The sequence below is a fragment of the Pungitius pungitius genome, chromosome 1 (assembly GCF_949316345.1).
Source record: "Pungitius pungitius chromosome 1, fPunPun2.1, whole genome shotgun sequence".
Taxonomy (NCBI): Eukaryota; Metazoa; Chordata; class Actinopteri; order Perciformes; family Gasterosteidae; genus Pungitius; species Pungitius pungitius.
In genome coordinates this window covers 3852085-3869740 of record NC_084900.1, presented here as the reverse complement: position 1 = coordinate 3869740, position 17656 = coordinate 3852085, and the positions used below count along the sequence as shown (strand labels likewise).

Here is a 17656-nt window from a genome sequence, read left to right as displayed (position 1 = left end):
CAATTCTTAAATGACTGGTGGGAGCGGCCTCCCTATTGTGCCTAATTACCGAAGGGCCTCTCCTAACGGTCTCTGTGGCGCAATTGGTCAGCGCGTTCGGCTGTTAACCGAAAGGTTGGTGGTTCAAGCCCACCCAGGGACGTTTTGAGGAGAAAAAATATGCACTCGCCATATGTTATTGAAGTATACTCATTTCTTAAATGACTGGTGGGAGCGGGCTCCCTATCGTGCCTAATTACCGAAGGGCCTCCCACGACGGTCTCTGTGGCGCAATTGGTCAGCGCGTTCGGCTGTTAACCGAAAGGTTGGTGGTTCACGTTTTGAGGAGAAAAAATATGCACATGCTTTTTAAATATACTCAATTCTTAAATGACTGGTGGGAGCGGCCTCCCTATTGTGCCTAATTACCGAAGGGCCTCTCACGACGGTCTCTGTGGCGCAATTGGTCAGCGCGTTCGGCTGTTAACCGAAAGGTTGGTGGTTCAAGCCCACCCAGGGATGTGATGAGGAGATAAAACTATGCACATGCTTTTTAAATATACTCATTTCTTAATTGACTGGTGGGAGCGGCCTCCCTATCGTGCCTAATTACCGAAGGGCCTCTCACGACGGTCTCTGTGGCGCAATTGGTCAGCGCGTTCGGCTGTTAACCGAAAGGTTGGTGGTTCAAGCCCACCCAGGGACGTTTTGAGGAGATAAAACTATGCACATGTTTTTTAAATATACTAATTTCTTAATTGACTGGTGGGAGCGGCCTCCCTATTGTGCCTAATTACCGAAGGGCCCCTCCTAACGGTCTCTGTGGCGCAATTGGTCAGCGCGTTCGGCTGTTAACCGAAAGGTTGGTGGTTCAAGCCCACCCAGGGACGTTTTGAGGAGAAAAAATATGCACATGCTTTTTAAATATACTCAATTCTTAAATGACTGGTGGGAGCGGCCTCCCTATTGTGCCTAATTACCGAAGGGCCTCTCACGACGGTCTCTGTGGCGCTGTTAACCGAAAGGATGGTGGTTCAAGCCCACCCAGGGACGTGATGAGGAGAAAAAAATGTGCACATGGTTTTAAAAATATACTCAATTCTTAAATGACTGGTGGGAGCGGCCTCCCTATTGTGCCTAATTACCAAAGGGCCTCTCCTAACGGTCTCTGTGGCGCAATTGGTCAGCGCGTTCGGCTGTTAACCGAAAGGTTGGTGGTTCAAGCCCACCCAGGGACGTTTTTTAGGAGAAAAAATATGCACTCGCCATATGTTATTGAAGTATACTCATTTCTTAATTGACTGGTGGGAGCGGCCTCCCTATCGTGCCTAATTACCGAAGGGCCTCTCCTAACGGTCTCTGTGGCGCAATTGGTCAGCGCGTTCGGCTGTTAACCGAAAGGTTGGTGGTTCAAGCCCACCCAGGGACGTTTTGAGGAGAAAAAATATGCACATGTTTTTAAAAATATACTCAATTCTTAAATGACTGGTGGGAGCGGCCTCCCTATTGTGCCTAATTACCGAAGGGCCTCTCTTAACGGTCTCTGTGGCGCAATTGGTCAGCGCATTCGGCTGTTAACCGAAAGGTTGGTGGTTCAAGCCCACCCACGGACGTTTTGAGGAGAAAAAATATGCACTCACCATATGTTATTGAAGTATACTCATTTCTTAAATGACTGGTGGGAGCGGGCTCCCTTTCGTGCCTAATTACCGAAGGGCCTCTCCTAGCGGTCTCTGTGGCGCAATTGGTCAGCGCGTTCGGCTGTTAACCGAAAGGTTGGTGGTTCAAGCCCACCCAGGGACGTTTTGAGGAGATAAAACTATGCACATGTTTTTTAAATATACTAATTTCTTAATTGACTGGTGGGAGCGGCCTCCCTATTGTGCCTAATTACCGAAGGGCCTCTCCTAACGGTCTCTGTGGCGCAATTGGTCAGCGCGTTCGGCTGTTAACCGAAAGGATGGTGGTTCAAGCCCACCCACGGACGTGATGAGGAGAAAAAAATGTGCACATGGTTTTAAAAATAAACTCAATTCTTAAATGACTGGTGGGAGCGGCCACCCTATTGTGCCTAATTACGGAAGGGCCTCTCACAACGGTCTCTGTGGCGCAATTGGTCAGCGCGTTCGGCTGTTAACCGAAAGGATGGTGGTTCAAGCCCACCCAGGGACGTGATGAGGAGAAAAAAATGTGCACATGGTTTTAAAAATATACTCAATTCTTAAATGACTGGTGGGAGCGGCCTCCCTATTGTGCCTAATTACCGAAGGGCCTCTCCTAACGGTCTCTGTGGCGCAATTGGTCAGCGCGTTCGGCTGTTAACCGAAAGGTTGGTGGTTCAAGCCCACCCAGGGACGTTTTGAGGAGAAAAAATATGCACTCGCCATATGTTATTGAAGTATTCTCATTTCTTAAATGACTGGTGGGAGCGGGCTCCCTATCGTGCCTAATTACCGAAGGGCCTCCCACGACGGTCTCTGTGGCGCAATTGGTCAGCGCGTTCGGCTGTTAACCGAAAGGATGGTGGTTCAAGCCCACCCAGGGACGTGATGAGGAGAAAAAAATGTGCACATGGTTTTAAAAATATACTCAATTCTTAAATGACTGGTGGGAGCGGCCTCCCTATTGTGCCTAATTACCGAAGGGCCTCTCCTAACGGTCTCTGTGGCGCAATTGGTCAGCGCGTTCGGCTGTTAACCGAAAGGTTGGTGGTTCAAGCCCACCCAGGGACGTTTTGAGGAGAAAAAATATGCACTCGCCATATGTTATTGAAGTATACTCATTTCTTAAATGACTGGTGGGAGCGGGCTCCCTATCGTGCCTAATTACCGAAGGGCCTCCCACGACGGTCTCTGTGGCGCAATTGGTCAGCGCGTTCGGCTGTTAACCGAAAGGATGGTGGTTCAAGCCCACCCACGGACGTGATGAGGAGAAAAAAATGTGCACATGGTTTTAAAAATATACTCAATTCTTAAATGACTGGTGGGAGCGGCCTCCCTATTGTGCCTAATTACGGAAGGGCCTCTCACAACGGTCTCTGTGGCGCAATTGGTCAGCGCGTTCGGCTGTTAACCGAAAGGTTGGTGGTTCAAGCCCACCCAGGGACGTTTTGAGGAGAAAAAATATGCACTCGCCATATGTTATTGAAGTATTCTCATTTCTTAAATGACTGGTGGGAGCGGGCTCCCTATCGTGCCTAATTACCGAAGGGCCTCCCACGACGGTCTCTGTGGCGCAATTGGTCAGCGCGTTCGGCTGTTAACCGAAAGGATGGTGGTTCAAGCCCACCCAGGGACGTGATGAGGAGAAAAAAATGTGCACATGGTTTTAAAAATATACTCAATTCTTAAATGACTGGTGGGAGCGGCCTCCCTATTGTGCCTAATTACCGAAGGGCCTCTCCTAACGGTCTCTGTGGCGCAATTGGTCAGCGCGTTCGGCTGTTAACCGAAAGGTTGGTGGTTCAAGCCCACCCAGGGACGTTTTGAGGAGAAAAAATATGCACTCGCCATATGTTATTGAAGTATACTCATTTCTTAAATGACTGGTGGGAGCGGGCTCCCTATCGTGCCTAATTACCGAAGGGCCTCCCACGACGGTCTCTGTGGCGCAATTGGTCAGCGCGTTCGGCTGTTAACCGAAAGGTTGGTGGTTCACGTTTTGAGGAGAAAAAATATGCACATGCTTTTTAAATATACTCAATTCTTAAATGACTGGTGGGAGCGGCCTCCCTATTGTGCCTAATTACCGAAGGGCCTCTCCTAACGGTCTCTGTGGCGCAATTGGTCAGCGCGTTCGGCTGTTAACCGAAAGGTTGGTGGTTCAAGCCCACCCAGGGACGTTTTGAGGAGAAAAAATATGCACTCGCCATATGTTATTGAAGTATACTCATTTCTTAAATGACTGGTGGGAGCGGGCTCCCTATCGTGCCTAATTACCGAAGGGCCTCCCACGACGGTCTCTGTGGCGCAATTGGTCAGCGCGTTCGGCTGTTAACCGAAAGGTTGGTGGTTCAAGCCCACCCAGGGATGTGATGAGGAGATAAAACTATGCACATGCTTTTTAAATATACTCATTTCTTAATTGACTGGTGGGAGCGGCCTCCCTATCGTGCCTAATTACCGAAGGGCCTCTCACGACGGTCTCTGTGGCGCAATTGGTCAGCGCGTTCGGCTGTTAACCGAAAGGATGGTGGTTCAAGCCCACCCAGGGACGTGATGAGGAGATAAAACTATGCACATACTTTTTAAATATACTCATTTCTTAATTGACTGGTGGGAGCGGCCTCCCTATCGTGCCTTATTACCGAAGTGCCTCTCACAATGGTCTCTGTGGCGCAATTGGTCAGCGCGTTCGGCTGTTAACCGAAAGGATGGTGGTTCAAGCCCACCCACGGACGTGATGAGGAGAAAAAAATGTGCACATGGTTTTAAAAATATACTCAATTCTTAAATGACTGGTGGGAGCGGCCTCCCTATTGTGCCTAATTACGGAAGGGCCTCTCACAACGGTCTCTGTGGCGCAATTGGTCAGCGCGTTCGGCTGTTAACCGAAAGGTTGGTGGTTCAAGCCCACCCAGGGACGTTTTGAGGAGAAAAAATATGCACTCGCCATATGTTATTGAAGTATACTCATTTCTTAAATGACTGGTGGGAGCGGGCTCCCTATCGTGCCTAATTACCGAAGGGCCTCCCACGACGGTCTCTGTGGCGCAATTGGTCAGCGCGTTCGGCTGTTAACCGAAAGGTTGGTGGTTCAAGCCCACCCAGGGACGTTTTGAGGAGAAAAAATATGCACTCGCCATATGTTATTGAAGTATACTCATTTCTTAAATGACTGGTGGGAGCGGGCTCCCTATCGTGCCTAATTACCGAAGGGCCTCCCACGACGGTCTCTGTGGCGCAATTGGTCAGCGCGTTCGGCTGTTAACCGAAAGGTTGGTGGTTCACGTTTTGAGGAGAAAAAATATGCACATGCTTTTTAAATATACTCAATTCTTAAATGACTGGTGGGAGCGGCCTCCCTATTGTGCCTAATTACCGAAGGGCCTCTCACGACGGTCTCTGTGGCGCAATTGGTCAGCGCGTTCGGCTGTTAACCGAAAGGTTGGTGGTTCAAGCCCACCCAGGGATGTGATGAGGAGATAAAACTATGCACATGCTTTTTAAATATACTCATTTCTTAATTGACTGGTGGGAGCGGCCTCCCTATCGTGCCTAATTACCGAAGGGCCTCTCACGACGGTCTCTGTGGCGCAATTGGTCAGCGCGTTCGGCTGTTAACCGAAAGGTTGGTGGTTCAAGCCCACCCAGGGACGTTTTGAGGAGATAAAACTATGCACATGTTTTTTAAATATACTAATTTCTTAATTGACTGGTGGGAGCGGCCTCCCTATTGTGCCTAATTACCGAAGGGCCCCTCCTAACGGTCTCTGTGGCGCAATTGGTCAGCGCGTTCGGCTGTTAACCGAAAGGTTGGTGGTTCAAGCCCACCCAGGGACGTTTTGAGGAGAAAAAATATGCACATGCTTTTTAAATATACTCAATTCTTAAATGACTGGTGGGAGCGGCCTCCCTATTGTGCCTAATTACCGAAGGGCCTCTCACGACGGTCTCTGTGGCGCTGTTAACCGAAAGGATGGTGGTTCAAGCCCACCCAGGGACGTGATGAGGAGAAAAAAATGTGCACATGGTTTTAAAAATATACTCAATTCTTAAATGACTGGTGGGAGCGGCCTCCCTATTGTGCCTAATTACCAAAGGGCCTCTCCTAACGGTCTCTGTGGCGCAATTGGTCAGCGCGTTCGGCTGTTAACCGAAAGGTTGGTGGTTCAAGCCCACCCAGGGACGTTTTTTAGGAGAAAAAATATGCACTCGCCATATGTTATTGAAGTATACTCATTTCTTAATTGACTGGTGGGAGCGGCCTCCCTATCGTGCCTAATTACCGAAGGGCCTCTCCTAACGGTCTCTGTGGCGCAATTGGTCAGCGCGTTCGGCTGTTAACCGAAAGGTTGGTGGTTCAAGCCCACCCAGGGACGTTTTGAGGAGAAAAAATATGCACATGTTTTTAAAAATATACTCAATTCTTAAATGACTGGTGGGAGCGGCCTCCCTATTGTGCCTAATTACCGAAGGGCCTCTCTTAACGGTCTCTGTGGCGCAATTGGTCAGCGCATTCGGCTGTTAACCGAAAGGTTGGTGGTTCAAGCCCACCCACGGACGTTTTGAGGAGAAAAAATATGCACTCACCATATGTTATTGAAGTATACTCATTTCTTAAATGACTGGTGGGAGCGGGCTCCCTTTCGTGCCTAATTACCGAAGGGCCTCTCCTAGCGGTCTCTGTGGCGCAATTGGTCAGCGCGTTCGGCTGTTAACCGAAAGGTTGGTGGTTCAAGCCCACCCAGGGACGTTTTGAGGAGATAAAACTATGCACATGTTTTTTAAATATACTAATTTCTTAATTGACTGGTGGGAGCGGCCTCCCTATTGTGCCTAATTACCGAAGGGCCTCTCCTAACGGTCTCTGTGGCGCAATTGGTCAGCGCGTTCGGCTGTTAACCGAAAGGATGGTGGTTCAAGCCCACCCAGGGACGTGATGAGGAGAAAAAAATGTGCACATGGTTTTAAAAATATACTCAATTCTTAAATGACTGGTGGGAGCGGCCTCCCTATTGTGCCTAATTACCGAAGGGCCTCTCCTAACGGTCTCTGTGGCGCAATTGGTCAGCGCGTTCGGCTGTTAACCGAAAGGTTGGTGGTTCAAGCCCACCCAGGGACGTTTTGAGGAGAAAAAATATGCACTCGCCATATGTTATTGAAGTATACTCATTTCTTAAATGACTGGTGGGAGCGGGCTCCCTATCGTGCCTAATTACCGAAGGGCCTCCCACGACGGTCTCTGTGGCGCAATTGGTCAGCGCGTTCGGCTGTTAACCGAAAGGTTGGTGGTTCAAGCCCACCCAGGGATGTGATGAGGAGATAAAACTATGCACATGCTTTTTAAATATACTCATTTCTTAATTGACTGGTGGGAGCGGCCTCCCTATCGTGCCTAATTACCGAAGGGCCTCTCACGACGGTCTCTGTGGCGCAATTGGTCAGCGCGTTCGGCTGTTAACCGAAAGGATGGTGGTTCAAGCCCACCCAGGGACGTGATGAGGAGATAAAACTATGCACATACTTTTTAAATATACTCATTTCTTAATTGACTGGTGGGAGCGGCCTCCCTATCGTGCCTTATTACCGAAGTGCCTCTCACAATGGTCTCTGTGGCGCAATTGGTCAGCGCGTTCGGCTGTTAACCGAAAGGATGGTGGTTCAAGCCCACCCACGGACGTGATGAGGAGAAAAAAATGTGCACATGGTTTTAAAAATATACTCAATTCTTAAATGACTGGTGGGAGCGGCCTCCCTATTGTGCCTAATTACGGAAGGGCCTCTCACAACGGTCTCTGTGGCGCAATTGGTCAGCGCGTTCGGCTGTTAACCGAAAGGATGGTGGTTCAAGCCCACCCAGGGACGTGATGAGGAGAAAAAAATGTGCACATGGTTTTAAAAATATACTCAATTCTTAAATGACTGGTGGGAGCGGCCTCCCTATTGTGCCTAATTACCGAAGGGTCTCTCCTAACGGTCTCTGTGGCGCAATTGGTCAGCGCGTTCGGCTGTTAACCGAAAGGTTGGTGGTTCAAGCCCACCCAGGGACGTTTTGAGGAGAAAAAATATGCACTCGCCATATGTTATTGAAGTATACTCATTTCTTAAATGACTGGTGGGAGCGGCCTCCCTATTGTGCCTAATTACGGAAGGGCCTCTCACAACGGTCTCTGTGGCGCAATTGGTCAGCGCGTTCGGCTGTTAACCGAAAGGATGGTGGTTCAAGCCCACCCAGGGACGTGTTGAGGAGATAAAACTATGCACATGCTTTTTAAATATACTCATTTCTTAATTGACTGGTGGGAGCGGCCTCCCTATCGTGCCTAAATACCGAAGGGCCTCTCCTAACGGTCTCTGTGGCGCAATTGGTCAGCGCGTTCGGTTGTTAACCGAAAGGATGGTGGTTCAAGCCCACCCAGGGACGTGATGAGGAGAAAAAAATGTGCACATGGTTTTAAAAATATACTCAATTCTTAAATGACTGGTGGGAGCGGCCTCCCTATTGTGCCTAATTACCGAAGGGCCTCTCACGACGGTCTCTGTGGCGCAATTGGTCAGCGCGTTCGGCTGTTAACCGAAAGGATGGTGGTTCAAGCCTACCCAGGGACGTGATGAGGAGAAAAAAATGTGCACATGGTTTCAAAAATATACTCAATTCTTAAATGACTGGTGGGAGCGGCCTCCCTATTGTGCCTAATTACCGAAGGGCCTCTCCTAATGGTCTCTGTGGCGCAATTGGTCAGCGCGTTCGGCTGTTAACCGAAAGGTTGGTGGTTCAAGCCCACCCAGGGACGTTTTGAGGAGAAAAAATATGCACTCGCCATATGTTATTGAAGTATACTCATTTCTTAAATGACTGGTGGGAGCGGGCTCCCTATCGTGCCTAATTACCGAAGGGCCTCCCACGACGGTCTCTGTGGCGCAATTGGTCAGCGCGTTCGGCTGTTAACCGAAAGGTTGGTGGTTCAAGCCCACCCAGGGACGTTTTGAGGAGAAAAAATATGCACTCGCCATATGTTATTGAAGTATACTCATTTCTTAAATGACTGGTGGGAGCGGGCTCCCTATCGTGCCTAATTACCGAAGGGCCTCCCACGACGGTCTCTGTGGCGCAATTGGTCAGCGCGTTCGGCTGTTAACCGAAAGGTTGGTGGTTCAAGCCCACCCAGGGATGTGATGAGGAGATAAAACTATGCACATGCTTTTTAAATATACTCATTTCTTAATTGACTGGTGGGAGCGGCCTCCCTATCGTGCCTAATTACCGAAGGGCCTCTCACGACGGTCTCTGTGGCGCAATTGGTCAGCGCGTTCGGCTGTTAACCGAAAGGATGGTGGTTCAAGCCCACCCAGGGACGTGATGAGGAGATAAAACTATGCACATGCTTTTTAAATATACTCATTTCTTAATTGACTGGTGGGAGCGGCCTCCCTATCGTGCCTTATTACCGAAGTGCCTCTCACAACGGTCTCTGTGGCGCAATTGGTCAGCGCGTTCGGCTGTTAACCGAAAGGATGGTGGTTCAAGCCCACCCACGGACGTGATGAGGAGAAAAAAATGTGCACATGGTTTTAAAAATATACTCAATTCTTAAATGACTGGTGGGAGCGGCCTCCCTATTGTGCCTAATTACGGAAGGGCCTCTCACAACGGTCTCTGTGGCGCAATTGGTCAGCGCGTTCGGCTGTTAACCGAAAGGATGGTGGTTCAAGCCCACCCAGGGACGTGATGAGGAGAAAAAAATGTGCACATGGTTTTAAAAATATACTCAATTCTTAAATGACTGGTGGGAGCGGCCTCCCTATTGTGCCTAATTACCGAAGGGTCTCTCCTAACGGTCTCTGTGGCGCAATTGGTCAGCGCGTTCGGCTGTTAACCGAAAGGTTGGTGGTTCAAGCCCACCCAGGGACGTTTTGAGGAGAAAAAATATGCACTCGCCATATGTTATTGAAGTATACTCATTTCTTAAATGACTGGTGGGAGCGGCCTCCCTATTGTGCCTAATTACGGAAGGGCCTCTCACAACGGTCTCTGTGGCGCAATTGGTCAGCGCGTTCGGCTGTTAACCGAAAGGATGGTGGTTCAAGCCCACCCAGGGACGTGTTGAGGAGATAAAACTATGCACATGCTTTTTAAATATACTCATTTCTTAATTGACTGGTGGGAGCGGCCTCCCTATCGTGCCTAATTACCGAAGGGCCTCTCCTAACGGTCTCTGTGGCGCAATTGGTCAGCGCGTTCGGTTGTTAACCGAAAGGATGGTGGTTCAAGCCCACCCAGGGACGTGATGAGGAGAAAAAAATGTGCACATGGTTTTAAAAATATACTCAATTCTTAAATGACTGGTGGGAGCGGCCTCCCTATTGTGCCTAATTACCGAAGGGCCTCTCACGACGGTCTCTGTGGCGCAATTGGTCAGCGCGTTCGGCTGTTAACCGAAAGGATGGTGGTTCAAGCCCACCCAGGGACGTGATGAGGAGAAAAAAATGTGCACATGGTTTTAAAAATATACTCAATTCTTAAATGACTGGTGGGAGCGGCCTCCCTATTGTGCCTAATTACCGAAGGGCCTCTCCTAATGGTCTCTGTGGCGCAATTGGTCAGCGCGTTCGGCTGTTAACCGAAAGGTTGGTGGTTCAAGCCCACCCAGGGACGTTTTGAGGAGAAAAAATATGCACTCGCCATATGTTATTGAAGTATACTCATTTCTTAAATGACTGGTGGGAGCGGGCTCCCTATCGTGCCTAATTACCGAAGGGCCTCCCACGACGGTCTCTGTGGCGCAATTGGTCAGCGCGTTCGGCTGTTAACCGAAAGGTTGGTGGTTCAAGCCCACCCAGGGACGTTTTGAGGAGAAAAAATATGCACTCGCCATATGTTATTGAAGTATACTCATTTCTTAAATGACTGGTGGGAGCGGGCTCCCTATCGTGCCTAATTACCGAAGGGCCTCCCACGACGGTCTCTGTGGCGCAATTGGTCAGCGCGTTCGGCTGTTAACCGAAAGGTTGGTGGTTCAAGCCCACCCAGGGACGTTTTGAGGAGAAAAAATATGCACTCACCATATGTTATTGAAGTATACTCATTTCTTAAATGACTGGTGGGAGCGGGCTCCCTATCGTGCCTAATTACCGAAGGGCCTCTCACGACGGTCTCTGTGGCGCAATTGGTCAGCGCGTTCGGCTGTTAACCGAAAGGTTGGTGGTTCAAGCCCACCCAGGGACGTTTTGAGGAGATAAAAATGTGCACATGCTTTTTAAATATACTCATTTCTTAATTGACTGGTGGGAGCGGCCTCCCTATTGTGCCTAATTACCGAAGGGCCTCTCCTAACGGTCTCTGTGGCGCAATTGGTCAGCGCGTTAGGCTGTTAACCGAAAGGTTGGTCGTTCAAGCCCACCCAGGGACGTGATGAGGAGATAAAACTATGCACATGCTTTTTAAATATACTCATTTCTTAATTGACTGGTGGGAGCGGCCTCCCTATCGTGCCTAATTACCGAAGGGCCTCTCACGACGGTCTCTGTGGCGCAATTGGTCAGCGCGTTCGGCTGTTAACCGAAAGGTTGGTCGTTCAAGCCCACCCAGGGACGTGATGAGGAGATAAAACTATGCACATGCTTTTTAAATATACTCATTTCTTAATTGACTGGTGGGAGCGGCCTCCCTATCGTGCCTAATTACCGAAGGGCCTCTCCTAACGGTCTCTGTGGCGCAATTGGTCAGCGCGTTCGGCTGTTAACCGAAAGGTTGGTGGTTCAATCCCACCCAGGGACGTTTTGAGGAGAAAAAATATGCACTCGCCATATGTTATTGAAGTATACTAATTTCTTAATTGACTGGTGTGAGCGGCCTCCCTATTGTGCTTAATTACCGAAAGGCCTCTCACGACGGTCTCTGTGGCGCAATTGGTCAGCGCGTTCGGCTGTTAACCGAAAGGTTGGTGGTTCAAGCCCACCCAGGGACGTGTTGAGGAGATAAAACTATGCACATGCTTTTTAAATATACTCATTTCTTAATTGACTGGTGGGAGCGGCCTCCCTATCGTGCCTTATTACCGAAGTGCCTCTCACAACGGTCTCTGTGGCGCAATTGGTCAGCGAATTGGTCAGAGAAAAAAATGTGCACATGGTTTTAAAAATATACTCAATTCTTAAATGACTGGTGGGAGCGGCCTCCCTATTGTGCCTTATTACCGAAGTGCCTCTCACAATGGTCTCTGTGGCGCAATTGGTCAGCGCGTTCGGCTGTTAACCGAAAGGATGGTGGTTCAAGCCCACCCACGGACGTGATGAGGAGAAAAAAATGTGCACATGGTTTTAAAAATATACTCAATTCTTAAATGACTGGTGGGAGCGGCCTCCCTATTGTGCCTAATTACGGAAGGGCCTCTCACAACGGTCTCTGTGGCGCAATTGGTCAGCGCGTTCGGCTGTTAACCGAAAGGATGGTGGTTCAAGCCCACCCAGGGACGTGATGAGGAGAAAAAAATGTGCACATGGTTTTAAAAATATACTCAATTCTTAAATGACTGGTGGGAGCGGCCTCCCTATTGTGCCTAATTACCGAAGGGTCTCTCCTAACGGTCTCTGTGGCGCAATTGGTCAGCGCGTTCGGCTGTTAACCGAAAGGTTGGTGGTTCAAGCCCACCCAGGGACGTTTTGAGGAGAAAAAATATGCACTCGCCATATGTTATTGAAGTATACTCATTTCTTAAATGACTGGTGGGAGCGGCCTCCCTATTGTGCCTAATTACGGAAGGGCCTCTCACAACGGTCTCTGTGGCGCAATTGGTCAGCGCGTTCGGCTGTTAACCGAAAGGATGGTGGTTCAAGCCCACCCAGGGACATGTTGAGGAGAAAAAATATGCACTCACCATATGTTATTGAAGTATACTCATTTCTTAAATGACTGGTGGGAGCGGGCTCCCTATCGTGCCTAATTACCGAAGGGCCTCTCACGACGGTCTCTGTGGCGCAATTGGTCAGCGCGTTCGGCTGTTAACCGAAAGGTTGGTGGTTCAAGCCCACCCAGGGACGTTTTGAGGAGATAAAAATGTGCACATGCTTTTTAAATATACTCATTTCTTAATTGACTGGTGGGAGCGGCCTCCCTATTGTGCCTAATTACCGAAGGGCCTCTCCTAACGGTCTCTGTGGCGCAATTGGTCAGCGCGTTAGGCTGTTAACCGAAAGGTTGGTCGTTCAAGCCCACCCAGGGACGTGATGAGGAGATAAAACTATGCACATGCTTTTTAAATATACTCATTTCTTAATTGACTGGTGGGAGCGGCCTCCCTATCGTGCCTAATTACCGAAGGGCCTCTCACGACGGTCTCTGTGGCGCAATTGGTCAGCGCGTTCGGCTGTTAACCGAAAGGTTGGTCGTTCAAGCCCACCCAGGGACGTGATGAGGAGATAAAACTATGCACATGCTTTTTAAATATACTCATTTCTTAATTGACTGGTGGGAGCGGCCTCCCTATCGTGCCTAATTACCGAAGGGCCTCTCCTAACGGTCTCTGTGGCGCAATTGGTCAGCGCGTTCGGCTGTTAACCGAAAGGTTGGTGGTTCAATCCCACCCAGGGACGTTTTGAGGAGAAAAAATATGCACTCGCCATATGTTATTGAAGTATACTAATTTCTTAATTGACTGGTGTGAGCGGCCTCCCTATTGTGCTTAATTACCGAAAGGCCTCTCACGACGGTCTCTGTGGCGCAATTGGTCAGCGCGTTCGGCTGTTAACCGAAAGGTTGGTGGTTCAAGCCCACCCAGGGACGTGTTGAGGAGATAAAACTATGCACATGCTTTTTAAATATACTCATTTCTTAATTGACTGGTGGGAGCGGCCTCCCTATCGTGCCTTATTACCGAAGTGCCTCTCACAACGGTCTCTGTGGCGCAATTGGTCAGCGAATTGGTCAGAGAAAAAAATGTGCACATGGTTTTAAAAATATACTCAATTCTTAAATGACTGGTGGGAGCGGCCTCCCTATTGTGCCTTATTACCGAAGTGCCTCTCACAATGGTCTCTGTGGCGCAATTGGTCAGCGCGTTCGGCTGTTAACCGAAAGGATGGTGGTTCAAGCCCACCCACGGACGTGATGAGGAGAAAAAAATGTGCACATGGTTTTAAAAATATACTCAATTCTTAAATGACTGGTGGGAGCGGCCTCCCTATTGTGCCTAATTACGGAAGGGCCTCTCACAACGGTCTCTGTGGCGCAATTGGTCAGCGCGTTCGGCTGTTAACCGAAAGGATGGTGGTTCAAGCCCACCCAGGGACGTGATGAGGAGAAAAAAATGTGCACATGGTTTTAAAAATATACTCAATTCTTAAATGACTGGTGGGAGCGGCCTCCCTATTGTGCCTAATTACCGAAGGGTCTCTCCTAACGGTCTCTGTGGCGCAATTGGTCAGCGCGTTCGGCTGTTAACCGAAAGGTTGGTGGTTCAAGCCCACCCAGGGACGTTTTGAGGAGAAAAAATATGCACTCGCCATATGTTATTGAAGTATACTCATTTCTTAAATGACTGGTGGGAGCGGCCTCCCTATTGTGCCTAATTACGGAAGGGCCTCTCACAACGGTCTCTGTGGCGCAATTGGTCAGCGCGTTCGGTTGTTAACCGAAAGGATGGTGGTTCAAGCCCACCCAGGGACGTGATGAGGAGAAAAAAATGTGCACATGGTTTTAAAAATATACTCAATTCTTAAATGACTGGTGGGAGCGGCCTCCCTATTGTGCCTAATTACCGAAGGGCCTCTCACGACGGTCTCTGTGGCGCAATTGGTCAGCGCGTTCGGCTGTTAACCGAAAGGATGGTGGTTCAAGCCCACCCAGGGACGTGATGAGGAGAAAAAAATGTGCACATGGTTTTAAAAATATACTCAATTCTTAAATGACTGGTGGGAGCGGCCTCCCTATTGTGCCTAATTACCGAAGGGCCTCTCCTAATGGTCTCTGTGGCGCAATTGGTCAGCGCGTTCGGCTGTTAACCGAAAGGATGGTGGTTCAAGCCCACCCAGGGACGTGTTGAGGAGATAAAACTATGCACATGCTTTTTAAATATACTCATTTCTTAATTGACTGGTGGGAGCGGCCTCCCTATCGTGCCTAATTACCGAAGGGCCTCTCCTAACGGTCTCTGTGGCGCAATTGGTCAGCGCGTTCGGTTGTTAACCGAAAGGATGGTGGTTCAAGCCCACCCAGGGACGTGATGAGGAGAAAAAAATGTGCACATGGTTTTAAAAATATACTCAATTCTTAAATGACTGGTGGGAGCGGCCTCCCTATTGTGCCTAATTACCGAAGGGCCTCTCACGACGGTCTCTGTGGCGCAATTGGTCAGCGCGTTCGGCTGTTAACCGAAAGGATGGTGGTTCAAGCCCACCCAGGGACGTGATGAGGAGAAAAAAATGTGCACATGGTTTTAAAAATATACTCAATTCTTAAATGACTGGTGGGAGCGGCCTCCCTATTGTGCCTAATTACCGAAGGGCCTCTCCTAATGGTCTCTGTGGCGCAATTGGTCAGCGCGTTCGGCTGTTAACCGAAAGGTTGGTGGTTCAAGCCCACCCAGGGACGTTTTGAGGAGAAAAAATATGCACTCGCCATATGTTATTGAAGTATACTCATTTCTTAAATGACTGGTGGGAGCGGGCTCCCTATCGTGCCTAATTACCGAAGGGCCTCCCACGACGGTCTCTGTGGCGCAATTGGTCAGCGCGTTCGGCTGTTAACTGAAAGGTTGTTGGTTCAAGCCCACCCAGGGACGTTTTGAGGAGAAAAAATATGCACTCGCCATATGTTATTGAAGTATACTCATTTCTTAAATGACTGGTGGGAGCGGGCTCCCTATCGTGCCTAATTACCGAAGGGCCTCCCACGACGGTCTCTGTGGCGCAATTGGTCAGCGCGTTCGGCTGTTAACCGAAAGGTTGGTGGTTCAAGCCCACCCAGGGATGTGATGAGGAGATAAAACTATGCACATGCTTTTTAAATATACTCATTTCTTAATTGACTGGTGGGAGCGGCCTCCCTATCGTGCCTAATTACCGAAGGGCCTCTCACGACGGTCTCTGTGGCGCAATTGGTCAGCGCGTTCGGCTGTTAACCGAAAGGATGGTGGTTCAAGCCCACCCAGGGACGTGATGAGGAGATAAAACTATGCACATGCTTTTTAAATATACTCATTTCTTAATTGACTGGTGGGAGCGGCCTCCCTATCGTGCCTTATTACCGAAGTGCCTCTCACAACGGTCTCTGTGGCGCAATTGGTCAGCGCGTTCGGCTGTTAACCGAAAGGATGGTGGTTCAAGCCCACCCACGGACGTGATGAGGAGAAAAAAATGTGCACATGGTTTTAAAAATATACTCAATTCTTAAATGACTGGTGGGAGCGGCCTCCCTATTGTGCCTAATTACGGAAGGGCCTCTCACAACGGTCTCTGTGGCGCAATTGGTCAGCGCGTTCGGCTGTTAACCGAAAGGATGGTGGTTCAAGCCCACCCAGGGACGTGATGAGGAGAAAAAAATGTGCACATGGTTTTAAAAATATACTCAATTCTTAAATGACTGGTGGGAGCGGCCTCCCTATTGTGCCTAATTACCGAAGGGTCTCTCCTAACGGTCTCTGTGGCGCAATTGGTCAGCGCGTTCGGCTGTTAACCGAAAGGTTGGTGGTTCAAGCCCACCCAGGGACGTTTTGAGGAGAAAAAATATGCACTCGCCATATGTTATTGAAGTATACTCATTTCTTAAATGACTGGTGGGAGCGGCCTCCCTATTGTGCCTAATTACGGAAGGGCCTCTCACAACGGTCTCTGTGGCGCAATTGGTCAGCGCGTTCGGCTGTTAACCGAAAGGATGGTGGTTCAAGCCCACCCAGGGACGTGTTGAGGAGATAAAACTATGCACATGCTTTTTAAATATACTCATTTCTTAATTGACTGGTGGGAGCGGCCTCCCTATCGTGCCTAATTACCGAAGGGCCTCTCCTAACGGTCTCTGTGGCGCAATTGGTCAGCGCGTTCGGTTGTTAACCGAAAGGATGGTGGTTCAAGCCCACCCAGGGACGTGATGAGGAGAAAAAAATGTGCACATGGTTTTAAAAATATACTCAATTCTTAAATGACTGGTGGGAGCGGCCTCCCTATTGTGCCTAATTACCGAAGGGTCTCTCCTAACGGTCTCTGTGGCGCAATTGGTCAGCGCGTTCGGCTGTTAACCGAAAGGTTGGTGGTTCAAGCCCACCCAGGGACGTTTTGAGGAGAAAAAATATGCACTCGCCATATGTTATTGAAGTATACTCATTTCTTAAATGACTGGTAGGAGCGGCCTCCCTATTGTGCCTAATTACGGAAGGGCCTCTCACAACGGTCTCTGTGGCGCAATTGGTCAGCGCGTTCGGCTGTTAACCGAAAGGATGGTGGTTCAAGCCCACCCAGGGACGTGTTGAGGAGATAAAACTATGCACATGCTTTTTAAATATACTCATTTCTTAATTGACTGGTGGGAGCGGCCTCCCTATCGTGCCTAATTACCGAAGGGCCTCTCCTAACGGTCTCTGTGGCGCAATTGGTCAGCGCGTTCGGTTGTTAACCGAAAGGATGGTGGTTCAAGCCCACCCAGGGACGTGATGAGGAGAAAAAAATGTGCACATGGTTTTAAAAATATACTCAATTCTTAAATGACTGGTGGGAGCGGCCTCCCTATTGTGCCTAATTACCGAAGGGCCTCTCACGACGGTCTCTGTGGCGCAATTGGTCAGCGCGTTCGGCTGTTAACCGAAAGGATGGTGGTTCAAGCCCACCCAGGGACGTGATGAGGAGAAAAAAATGTGCACATGGTTTTAAAAATATACTCAATTCTTAAATGACTGGTGGGAGCGGCCTCCCTATTGTGCCTAATTACCGAAGGGCCTCTCCTAATGGTCTCTGTGGCGCAATTGGTCAGCGCGTTCGGCTGTTAACCGAAAGGTTGGTGGTTCAAGCCCACCCAGGGACGTTTTGAG

General features: G+C 49.3%; 61 non-coding genes across 61 annotated transcripts; all 61 read left to right on the top strand.

Moving 5' to 3' along the window:
* Positions 1 to 68: 68 nt before the first annotated feature.
* trnan-guu (transfer RNA asparagine (anticodon GUU)) lies at positions 69 to 142 on the top strand. The gene has a single exon. It is a non-coding gene; the product is annotated as a tRNA-Asn (tRNA).
* Positions 143 to 611: 469 nt separating this feature from the next.
* Positions 612 to 685, top strand: trnan-guu (transfer RNA asparagine (anticodon GUU)). Its single transcript has one exon. It is a non-coding gene; the product is annotated as a tRNA-Asn (tRNA).
* Positions 686 to 795: 110 nt separating this feature from the next.
* trnan-guu (transfer RNA asparagine (anticodon GUU)) lies at positions 796 to 869 on the top strand. The gene has a single exon. It is a non-coding gene; the product is annotated as a tRNA-Asn (tRNA).
* Positions 870 to 1143: 274 nt separating this feature from the next.
* Positions 1144 to 1217, top strand: trnan-guu (transfer RNA asparagine (anticodon GUU)). Its single transcript has one exon. It is a non-coding gene; the product is annotated as a tRNA-Asn (tRNA).
* Positions 1218 to 1334: 117 nt separating this feature from the next.
* trnan-guu (transfer RNA asparagine (anticodon GUU)) lies at positions 1335 to 1408 on the top strand. The gene has a single exon. It is a non-coding gene; the product is annotated as a tRNA-Asn (tRNA).
* Positions 1409 to 1708: 300 nt separating this feature from the next.
* trnan-guu (transfer RNA asparagine (anticodon GUU)) lies at positions 1709 to 1782 on the top strand. The gene has a single exon. It is a non-coding gene; the product is annotated as a tRNA-Asn (tRNA).
* A 295-nt stretch (positions 1783 to 2077) lies between these two features.
* trnan-guu (transfer RNA asparagine (anticodon GUU)) lies at positions 2078 to 2151 on the top strand. Its single transcript has one exon. It is a non-coding gene; the product is annotated as a tRNA-Asn (tRNA).
* A 111-nt stretch (positions 2152 to 2262) lies between these two features.
* On the top strand, positions 2263 to 2336 carry trnan-guu (transfer RNA asparagine (anticodon GUU)). The gene has a single exon. It is a non-coding gene; the product is annotated as a tRNA-Asn (tRNA).
* Positions 2337 to 2452: 116 nt separating this feature from the next.
* On the top strand, positions 2453 to 2526 carry trnan-guu (transfer RNA asparagine (anticodon GUU)). Its single transcript has one exon. It is a non-coding gene; the product is annotated as a tRNA-Asn (tRNA).
* Positions 2527 to 2637: 111 nt separating this feature from the next.
* Positions 2638 to 2711, top strand: trnan-guu (transfer RNA asparagine (anticodon GUU)). Its single transcript has one exon. It is a non-coding gene; the product is annotated as a tRNA-Asn (tRNA).
* A 301-nt stretch (positions 2712 to 3012) lies between these two features.
* On the top strand, positions 3013 to 3086 carry trnan-guu (transfer RNA asparagine (anticodon GUU)). Its single transcript has one exon. It is a non-coding gene; the product is annotated as a tRNA-Asn (tRNA).
* A 116-nt stretch (positions 3087 to 3202) lies between these two features.
* trnan-guu (transfer RNA asparagine (anticodon GUU)) lies at positions 3203 to 3276 on the top strand. The gene has a single exon. It is a non-coding gene; the product is annotated as a tRNA-Asn (tRNA).
* Positions 3277 to 3387: 111 nt separating this feature from the next.
* trnan-guu (transfer RNA asparagine (anticodon GUU)) lies at positions 3388 to 3461 on the top strand. The gene has a single exon. It is a non-coding gene; the product is annotated as a tRNA-Asn (tRNA).
* Positions 3462 to 3746: 285 nt separating this feature from the next.
* trnan-guu (transfer RNA asparagine (anticodon GUU)) lies at positions 3747 to 3820 on the top strand. Its single transcript has one exon. It is a non-coding gene; the product is annotated as a tRNA-Asn (tRNA).
* A 300-nt stretch (positions 3821 to 4120) lies between these two features.
* On the top strand, positions 4121 to 4194 carry trnan-guu (transfer RNA asparagine (anticodon GUU)). The gene has a single exon. It is a non-coding gene; the product is annotated as a tRNA-Asn (tRNA).
* Positions 4195 to 4489: 295 nt separating this feature from the next.
* Positions 4490 to 4563, top strand: trnan-guu (transfer RNA asparagine (anticodon GUU)). Its single transcript has one exon. It is a non-coding gene; the product is annotated as a tRNA-Asn (tRNA).
* Positions 4564 to 4679: 116 nt separating this feature from the next.
* On the top strand, positions 4680 to 4753 carry trnan-guu (transfer RNA asparagine (anticodon GUU)). Its single transcript has one exon. It is a non-coding gene; the product is annotated as a tRNA-Asn (tRNA).
* Positions 4754 to 5222: 469 nt separating this feature from the next.
* Positions 5223 to 5296, top strand: trnan-guu (transfer RNA asparagine (anticodon GUU)). The gene has a single exon. It is a non-coding gene; the product is annotated as a tRNA-Asn (tRNA).
* A 110-nt stretch (positions 5297 to 5406) lies between these two features.
* trnan-guu (transfer RNA asparagine (anticodon GUU)) lies at positions 5407 to 5480 on the top strand. The gene has a single exon. It is a non-coding gene; the product is annotated as a tRNA-Asn (tRNA).
* A 274-nt stretch (positions 5481 to 5754) lies between these two features.
* On the top strand, positions 5755 to 5828 carry trnan-guu (transfer RNA asparagine (anticodon GUU)). Its single transcript has one exon. It is a non-coding gene; the product is annotated as a tRNA-Asn (tRNA).
* A 117-nt stretch (positions 5829 to 5945) lies between these two features.
* On the top strand, positions 5946 to 6019 carry trnan-guu (transfer RNA asparagine (anticodon GUU)). The gene has a single exon. It is a non-coding gene; the product is annotated as a tRNA-Asn (tRNA).
* A 300-nt stretch (positions 6020 to 6319) lies between these two features.
* On the top strand, positions 6320 to 6393 carry trnan-guu (transfer RNA asparagine (anticodon GUU)). Its single transcript has one exon. It is a non-coding gene; the product is annotated as a tRNA-Asn (tRNA).
* A 110-nt stretch (positions 6394 to 6503) lies between these two features.
* On the top strand, positions 6504 to 6577 carry trnan-guu (transfer RNA asparagine (anticodon GUU)). Its single transcript has one exon. It is a non-coding gene; the product is annotated as a tRNA-Asn (tRNA).
* Positions 6578 to 6688: 111 nt separating this feature from the next.
* On the top strand, positions 6689 to 6762 carry trnan-guu (transfer RNA asparagine (anticodon GUU)). The gene has a single exon. It is a non-coding gene; the product is annotated as a tRNA-Asn (tRNA).
* A 300-nt stretch (positions 6763 to 7062) lies between these two features.
* Positions 7063 to 7136, top strand: trnan-guu (transfer RNA asparagine (anticodon GUU)). The gene has a single exon. It is a non-coding gene; the product is annotated as a tRNA-Asn (tRNA).
* A 295-nt stretch (positions 7137 to 7431) lies between these two features.
* Positions 7432 to 7505, top strand: trnan-guu (transfer RNA asparagine (anticodon GUU)). The gene has a single exon. It is a non-coding gene; the product is annotated as a tRNA-Asn (tRNA).
* A 111-nt stretch (positions 7506 to 7616) lies between these two features.
* On the top strand, positions 7617 to 7690 carry trnan-guu (transfer RNA asparagine (anticodon GUU)). The gene has a single exon. It is a non-coding gene; the product is annotated as a tRNA-Asn (tRNA).
* Positions 7691 to 7806: 116 nt separating this feature from the next.
* Positions 7807 to 7880, top strand: trnan-guu (transfer RNA asparagine (anticodon GUU)). The gene has a single exon. It is a non-coding gene; the product is annotated as a tRNA-Asn (tRNA).
* Positions 7881 to 8360: 480 nt separating this feature from the next.
* On the top strand, positions 8361 to 8434 carry trnan-guu (transfer RNA asparagine (anticodon GUU)). Its single transcript has one exon. It is a non-coding gene; the product is annotated as a tRNA-Asn (tRNA).
* A 116-nt stretch (positions 8435 to 8550) lies between these two features.
* On the top strand, positions 8551 to 8624 carry trnan-guu (transfer RNA asparagine (anticodon GUU)). Its single transcript has one exon. It is a non-coding gene; the product is annotated as a tRNA-Asn (tRNA).
* A 300-nt stretch (positions 8625 to 8924) lies between these two features.
* trnan-guu (transfer RNA asparagine (anticodon GUU)) lies at positions 8925 to 8998 on the top strand. Its single transcript has one exon. It is a non-coding gene; the product is annotated as a tRNA-Asn (tRNA).
* A 295-nt stretch (positions 8999 to 9293) lies between these two features.
* trnan-guu (transfer RNA asparagine (anticodon GUU)) lies at positions 9294 to 9367 on the top strand. The gene has a single exon. It is a non-coding gene; the product is annotated as a tRNA-Asn (tRNA).
* Positions 9368 to 9478: 111 nt separating this feature from the next.
* On the top strand, positions 9479 to 9552 carry trnan-guu (transfer RNA asparagine (anticodon GUU)). Its single transcript has one exon. It is a non-coding gene; the product is annotated as a tRNA-Asn (tRNA).
* A 116-nt stretch (positions 9553 to 9668) lies between these two features.
* Positions 9669 to 9742, top strand: trnan-guu (transfer RNA asparagine (anticodon GUU)). The gene has a single exon. It is a non-coding gene; the product is annotated as a tRNA-Asn (tRNA).
* A 295-nt stretch (positions 9743 to 10037) lies between these two features.
* Positions 10038 to 10111, top strand: trnan-guu (transfer RNA asparagine (anticodon GUU)). Its single transcript has one exon. It is a non-coding gene; the product is annotated as a tRNA-Asn (tRNA).
* A 111-nt stretch (positions 10112 to 10222) lies between these two features.
* trnan-guu (transfer RNA asparagine (anticodon GUU)) lies at positions 10223 to 10296 on the top strand. The gene has a single exon. It is a non-coding gene; the product is annotated as a tRNA-Asn (tRNA).
* A 116-nt stretch (positions 10297 to 10412) lies between these two features.
* Positions 10413 to 10486, top strand: trnan-guu (transfer RNA asparagine (anticodon GUU)). Its single transcript has one exon. It is a non-coding gene; the product is annotated as a tRNA-Asn (tRNA).
* A 116-nt stretch (positions 10487 to 10602) lies between these two features.
* Positions 10603 to 10676, top strand: trnan-guu (transfer RNA asparagine (anticodon GUU)). The gene has a single exon. It is a non-coding gene; the product is annotated as a tRNA-Asn (tRNA).
* A 116-nt stretch (positions 10677 to 10792) lies between these two features.
* Positions 10793 to 10866, top strand: trnan-guu (transfer RNA asparagine (anticodon GUU)). Its single transcript has one exon. It is a non-coding gene; the product is annotated as a tRNA-Asn (tRNA).
* Positions 10867 to 11344: 478 nt separating this feature from the next.
* trnan-guu (transfer RNA asparagine (anticodon GUU)) lies at positions 11345 to 11418 on the top strand. Its single transcript has one exon. It is a non-coding gene; the product is annotated as a tRNA-Asn (tRNA).
* Positions 11419 to 11534: 116 nt separating this feature from the next.
* trnan-guu (transfer RNA asparagine (anticodon GUU)) lies at positions 11535 to 11608 on the top strand. The gene has a single exon. It is a non-coding gene; the product is annotated as a tRNA-Asn (tRNA).
* Positions 11609 to 12041: 433 nt separating this feature from the next.
* trnan-guu (transfer RNA asparagine (anticodon GUU)) lies at positions 12042 to 12115 on the top strand. Its single transcript has one exon. It is a non-coding gene; the product is annotated as a tRNA-Asn (tRNA).
* Positions 12116 to 12226: 111 nt separating this feature from the next.
* trnan-guu (transfer RNA asparagine (anticodon GUU)) lies at positions 12227 to 12300 on the top strand. Its single transcript has one exon. It is a non-coding gene; the product is annotated as a tRNA-Asn (tRNA).
* Positions 12301 to 12416: 116 nt separating this feature from the next.
* On the top strand, positions 12417 to 12490 carry trnan-guu (transfer RNA asparagine (anticodon GUU)). Its single transcript has one exon. It is a non-coding gene; the product is annotated as a tRNA-Asn (tRNA).
* A 116-nt stretch (positions 12491 to 12606) lies between these two features.
* Positions 12607 to 12680, top strand: trnan-guu (transfer RNA asparagine (anticodon GUU)). The gene has a single exon. It is a non-coding gene; the product is annotated as a tRNA-Asn (tRNA).
* Positions 12681 to 13158: 478 nt separating this feature from the next.
* On the top strand, positions 13159 to 13232 carry trnan-guu (transfer RNA asparagine (anticodon GUU)). The gene has a single exon. It is a non-coding gene; the product is annotated as a tRNA-Asn (tRNA).
* Positions 13233 to 13348: 116 nt separating this feature from the next.
* trnan-guu (transfer RNA asparagine (anticodon GUU)) lies at positions 13349 to 13422 on the top strand. Its single transcript has one exon. It is a non-coding gene; the product is annotated as a tRNA-Asn (tRNA).
* A 433-nt stretch (positions 13423 to 13855) lies between these two features.
* On the top strand, positions 13856 to 13929 carry trnan-guu (transfer RNA asparagine (anticodon GUU)). The gene has a single exon. It is a non-coding gene; the product is annotated as a tRNA-Asn (tRNA).
* A 111-nt stretch (positions 13930 to 14040) lies between these two features.
* On the top strand, positions 14041 to 14114 carry trnan-guu (transfer RNA asparagine (anticodon GUU)). Its single transcript has one exon. It is a non-coding gene; the product is annotated as a tRNA-Asn (tRNA).
* Positions 14115 to 14415: 301 nt separating this feature from the next.
* trnan-guu (transfer RNA asparagine (anticodon GUU)) lies at positions 14416 to 14489 on the top strand. Its single transcript has one exon. It is a non-coding gene; the product is annotated as a tRNA-Asn (tRNA).
* Positions 14490 to 14600: 111 nt separating this feature from the next.
* trnan-guu (transfer RNA asparagine (anticodon GUU)) lies at positions 14601 to 14674 on the top strand. Its single transcript has one exon. It is a non-coding gene; the product is annotated as a tRNA-Asn (tRNA).
* Positions 14675 to 14969: 295 nt separating this feature from the next.
* On the top strand, positions 14970 to 15043 carry trnan-guu (transfer RNA asparagine (anticodon GUU)). Its single transcript has one exon. It is a non-coding gene; the product is annotated as a tRNA-Asn (tRNA).
* A 111-nt stretch (positions 15044 to 15154) lies between these two features.
* On the top strand, positions 15155 to 15228 carry trnan-guu (transfer RNA asparagine (anticodon GUU)). The gene has a single exon. It is a non-coding gene; the product is annotated as a tRNA-Asn (tRNA).
* A 490-nt stretch (positions 15229 to 15718) lies between these two features.
* trnan-guu (transfer RNA asparagine (anticodon GUU)) lies at positions 15719 to 15792 on the top strand. Its single transcript has one exon. It is a non-coding gene; the product is annotated as a tRNA-Asn (tRNA).
* A 295-nt stretch (positions 15793 to 16087) lies between these two features.
* trnan-guu (transfer RNA asparagine (anticodon GUU)) lies at positions 16088 to 16161 on the top strand. The gene has a single exon. It is a non-coding gene; the product is annotated as a tRNA-Asn (tRNA).
* Positions 16162 to 16272: 111 nt separating this feature from the next.
* On the top strand, positions 16273 to 16346 carry trnan-guu (transfer RNA asparagine (anticodon GUU)). The gene has a single exon. It is a non-coding gene; the product is annotated as a tRNA-Asn (tRNA).
* A 116-nt stretch (positions 16347 to 16462) lies between these two features.
* trnan-guu (transfer RNA asparagine (anticodon GUU)) lies at positions 16463 to 16536 on the top strand. Its single transcript has one exon. It is a non-coding gene; the product is annotated as a tRNA-Asn (tRNA).
* Positions 16537 to 16831: 295 nt separating this feature from the next.
* Positions 16832 to 16905, top strand: trnan-guu (transfer RNA asparagine (anticodon GUU)). The gene has a single exon. It is a non-coding gene; the product is annotated as a tRNA-Asn (tRNA).
* Positions 16906 to 17021: 116 nt separating this feature from the next.
* Positions 17022 to 17095, top strand: trnan-guu (transfer RNA asparagine (anticodon GUU)). Its single transcript has one exon. It is a non-coding gene; the product is annotated as a tRNA-Asn (tRNA).
* A 295-nt stretch (positions 17096 to 17390) lies between these two features.
* On the top strand, positions 17391 to 17464 carry trnan-guu (transfer RNA asparagine (anticodon GUU)). The gene has a single exon. It is a non-coding gene; the product is annotated as a tRNA-Asn (tRNA).
* A 111-nt stretch (positions 17465 to 17575) lies between these two features.
* trnan-guu (transfer RNA asparagine (anticodon GUU)) lies at positions 17576 to 17649 on the top strand. Its single transcript has one exon. It is a non-coding gene; the product is annotated as a tRNA-Asn (tRNA).
* Positions 17650 to 17656: the final 7 nt, after the last annotated feature.